The sequence below is a fragment of the Manacus vitellinus genome, unplaced genomic scaffold (assembly GCF_001715985.3).
Source record: "Manacus vitellinus isolate BGI_N305 unplaced genomic scaffold, ASM171598v3 scaffold_94_pilon, whole genome shotgun sequence".
Lineage (NCBI taxonomy): Eukaryota > Metazoa > Chordata > Aves > Passeriformes > Pipridae > Manacus > Manacus vitellinus.
The window spans coordinates 1,140,444-1,145,582 of record NW_021940890.1 but is presented as its reverse complement, the minus strand read 5'-3'; positions in this window follow the sequence as shown (position 1 = coordinate 1,145,582).

The window sequence follows — 5,139 nt, the reverse complement described above, 5'->3', positions numbered from 1 at the left end:
CTGTTAATAACATAAAAAATTCTTACAACCCCATCCAGAACAAGAAGCCACCCAATAAATAAATTAACCAAAGGAATTCTCTTCTCCTGGAGCAGGTTCTGGAAGTCAATTCTCCCAAGATTCAAGCTCAGGAAAAAAACTGATCCCTCTTGTATCAAGAGTATATGATATTAAAATATAATTTAACCAAGGATCTGAGTGTTGCTCTTGAGTCACAGCAACATTAGTTGTGATTTATTTTTTTTTTAGGCTTTTTTTGCATAAATTTTCCCTGCCTTGGAGCTCTCAGGAGGGGGTTCTTATGTCCAATATAATTTGGGTTGTTATGTTTTAACTTTTAAAGGATGAATTTGCCTCCTGCCCTGCAGGCATTCATCTGTTCAAATGCCACTGGAGTGGTGTTGAAAGCTTTGGCAGGGGGAGAAAAATAGGAATTTTTCTCCTTTTTTTCCCTTTTTTTTCCTTTTTTTTCCTTCTTTTCTTGAGCTGGATTGGCCTCTCCCGAAAATGCTGGATCATCCAGGACACACAATGGGAATTGCTGCCTGAAAGACGTGGCTTTGTTGTATTTGAGGGAAATTTGTGCTGCTCAAGAGCAGGGAAAAAATTGGTGTGGGTTTGTTTTTTTTTTTTCTCCCTCACAATGCATTTGATGGAGGTGGCAATTTAGGGAAAAGTGGATCTGATTTCTCCTGGAACGTGGAGAGGGAAAACTTCCCCGAGCTGAAAGCAGATGGAAATGTTCACTGCAGTGAAGGTTTCACCTTCTTGGGTGGAAAAAACCAGAGTTTAGGTGGATTTTCATGTTATTTAAGATTTTCTTTTAATATATGTGGTCATATGTGGATCCCTGATTAATTTAATCCTGTGTATTCCATGTTAATTTGGTACAGATACATCAGATAATCTCAGTGTTAATGGAAAGGGAACACAGAAATTATTCATTCCAGCTCCAGATTAAAAAAAAAAAAAAGGATAATACCTACTCCTTCTCTTCAAACCATGGGGGTATTTTTGGGTATTAATACAAAATTTACTCAGAGATGGAACTGTAAAAAAGTGGGGGGGTGTTAAAACTGCATTTCCTTGAAAATTATGGAAAATTGCAGCATTCCCTTTGGGCCATTCCTTCCTTCTCACTCCTGTCTCCTGTAAGTTTAGATGCATTTTCACATTATTTTTTAATATATGTGGTCATATTTGGATCCCTGATTAATTCAATCCTGTGTATTCCATGTTAATTTGGTACAGATATATCAGATTATCTCAGTGTTAATGGAAAGGGAACACAGAAATTGTTCATTCCAGCTCCAGATTAAAAAAAAAAAAAGATAATATCTACTCCTGCTCTTCAAACCATGGGGGTATTTTTGGCTATTAATACAAAATTTACTCAGAGATGCAACTGTAAAAATGTGGGAGGTGTTAAAACTGCATTTCCTTGAAAATTATGGAAAATTGCAGCATTCCCTTTGTGCCATTCTTTCCTTCTCTCCCTTTGTTGCTCTTGCTCCTTCTCACTCACTCCTGTTTCCTTTAAATTTAGGTGGATTTTCATGCTGTTTAAGCTTTTTTTTTTAATATATATGGTCATATTTGGATCTTCCTTCTCAGTCCTGTCTCCTGCACTATCCCTGAGCCACGTTCCCTATGGATTTGTCCCTGCTCTGCCATGGAGCATCTCCTGGTGCTCTGCCATGGAGCATCTCCTGGTGCTCTGCCCTTCATCTCCTGGGGCTCTGTCCTTCTTCCTCCTCTCCCTCCACTCCAGACCCCTCTTACTGAACTTTAGTTTTTTGACTAAAACCAAATTTATCACTAAACTCAAATCCTAAAGTGAGAGATGACAAAGTGCCTCTCTGCCCCAGAAAACCAACGATAAAAACTCCCACCTAACAAGATCTGTGATGCCAAAAAAAACATAAATAAACAATTAATACGTGATGACAACCCCCGCAAACCAACGGTTCTTAATAATTAACAACCCATTCCTGCTTTAGCCCGACTCAGACCCGTAAATTCTGCCCTGCAAGGTTTGTAATTGTCTATTTTGTCCCTCTGATGGCGAGATTGATTGCCAATAAAAGGGCAGATATTTGTTCAGAGCGTTTAAGCCGTGCCTGCTTTCATGTTTCCAACACCCTGCATAATTCAAGCGTTTTGAGGAAATGCAATTTTAAAAGGCACTATTTAGGAAAAACACACAATTACTTACAACTGGGGGTTTAATATATTGCTCTATTTTCTTTCTCTGCCCTCAGGAAAAACTTCCCTCTTCGTGCTGTAACTCGGTGCTGAGGGATGGAAGGAGCAAAAGATTCCGACTTATTTGGCTCTTCAGATCCCGCTAAATGAAAAATAATCACTTCCAACGGAGCGGGAACATTATAAGCTCCTTGTAACATATGCTTTAACAGACTATTATCATTCCAACAACCTTTCCATTAATTCCTTTCCCTGCCTGTCTGGGCAGAAAGGGAGCTCTGATTTTTCTCTGAATTCATCGAGGTGCTCCCGGAGCCATCATTTCTCATCTCTGCTTTTGTCAGCGCATTTGTCAGGGCTGACACGGGGCTAGGAAACCTTCCAGCTCCTCAGGAGGGCTTGGAAAGCATGGAAAAGTGCCCCTGGGAGCCACTCAGGGAGCTGCCAGTCTGTGGAAGAGCGTTTTTAACTCCTGGTGCTGTCACGGGGACGGGGACACGGAGCCTCCAAAGCGCTTCCCGGCCCGGGGGCTTCGCGCTGGTACTCGGAGAGTCTGGGACAAAACGGGCTCCAGAGGGTGTGGATCATCAAAGCTTCACTTCCAAGGCTCAGAGGGATCTTTGGAATGATCAGCCCTGCCAGTGTCAGGGAATTACAGACCCAGAGAGAGGCCTGGGTTGGAAGGAACATTAAAGATCGTCCAGTTCTGACGCCGGACACCTCCCACCAGCCCAGGTGGCTCCAACCTGGCCTTGGACACTTCCAGGGATCCAGGGGCAGCCACAGCTTCTCTGGGAATTCTATTCCAGCCCCTCCCCACCCTCCCAGACAGAAATTCCTTTCCAATATCCCATCTCTCCCTGCCCTCTGGCACTGGGAAGCCATCCCTGTGTCCTGTCCCTCCATCCCTTGTCCCAAGTCTCTCTCCCGCTCTCTTCCAGTCTCCCTTCCTGGCAGCACATCCCTACTTTGGGAATCCCCCCCATTCCATCCATAATTCAGATTTTTTATTCATAATTCGTCATTTTCCAAGGAGAGAACCCCACCAGCCTAGTTTTGATCTTATTTCTCCTGCCTGGGCCTTTGGCCTCTATTTTTTCTTTCCTACCTGACAAGACTCCAGTGACACATCCCTGAGCCCTCACCATGGCAGGGCAGTGTCACAGCTGTGGAAATCCCAAAATACATTAAACAATATATTAATTATCCTCTGGGAGACCCGACCTGACATTCTGGAACCTGAAAAAGGCCACTTGAAGGAATTCTTTTTAAGATTGACTTGGGTATTCAGAGATAAGCTGAAGTGGTGCTGTTATTTATGGAGGTTTTTTTGTGCCACCAGAAAAAATCCCACTGGGAACTATTTTTTCATTTTGGAGATGAACCTCTGGAAAGCCCTGTGTGTGTCCTGTCAACATGTTTTCCCTTGTCATGCAGCAGTTGTCCCTGGACCATATTCCTTCATTTTCCCTACTCGTGGAAGTCAGGGTCCAAAGCCTGGTGAAATTAAAATATAAGATGTTCTCACCTCTCCCCCACCCACTGATCCCATTGCAATGTCATGGAAAGGGGGGAGATCAGCCTGACATGATGTGTCATGTTGGATCTTCTTTCCTTCCTTCACATCTCAGGGACCTTCTCACTCCCTAAAATTACCTGGAAGACAGTTGGAGTCAGGTGGGGGTTGGTCTCTTCTCCCAAGTGAAAAATTACAGGACAAAACTTCTCTCCTGCCTTTAGCCTGTGCCTGTTTCCTTATTTTATTTCTCTTCTGATCATCCTTTATGTTTTATTTTATTTGCTTTATTCTTTGAATTGGATTTGCTTTTATTTGCTTCACTCTCTGAATTTTGTTGGATGAGAAGGTTGGTACCCAATGCTGGTGCTGGGCCACGAAGGCAAAAAATCCTTTCTTGGGTGTTTTTATTGCTCACAGGGAGTGATTTGGACACCACACAAAGCCAGGAGGCAGAAATATTCCACATTTTCTCCTTCTGAGAGAGGCCCTTTATTTATGGGACACTCTGGATGTGCTGGATGGAGGAATCTGTGGTGCTTCAAGCAAGAATTTATCCACCTATTTTCTGTTTCCCACCTGTTTATTTGTTCCAAGTTGGGTGGAGTGATCAGGAAAAGCTCCAAATTCCAGCCACAGACCCCTGGACTTAGGAGGCCTAAAAAAACAACGAGGAAATTCATATATAAAGAGAGGGAAAAGCACATTTCTTCTGCTTGCTCTCCTTTTGAAGTGTCTCTGCTGAAGTCATCATCTGGCTGAATGAACTGGGATGGTTTTATGCCCTTCCTTTTTGATTTAAGAATTGAATCTAAAGCGAGTAAAGAAAGATCTATATTTTTTAATAAAAATCCCCCCCCTCGCTCCTGTTTTATTTATGAGCTCTTGCAATTCCTGCTGATCCACGGGCTCGTCTCCAGCCTCAGCCACTTTTAGTCTCTTCAGCACATCTAAAATCAGCAGCCTGGTGTTAAAACAGTTTTGCTGAGTCCCCCTGAAAGTTGCCTAAAAAATCAGCTTTTATTCCTGGGATTTCTTCGGGGAATTAGAAGCAAGGAAAAGAAAGATGCAGAAATACCCCAAGCCCACAGTTGTTCCCTGCAATAAGCCCTTTGAAAGTATTAACCTTTAGCTGCCTGATCTATTTATTGACTGTTGCTCCCTGCATTTGCTGGATGGAAAGATGGAAAGCTCTGGACACTCCCCCTGCTGCTTTGGGAAGAGGAAGAGATGAATTCCCTGTTTCCAACCTCCACATCCACTCAAATCTCCCCTCCAGCTCTCCCCAAGCACTTGGAGATAAACCTATTTTGGGGGCTGCTTTGTCCTCCTGCTGAAAAGGGAGTCGTAAATCCTGGCATTCCCATCATTTCAGGGATGTAAATCCTGGCATTCCCATCATTTCAGGGATGTAAATC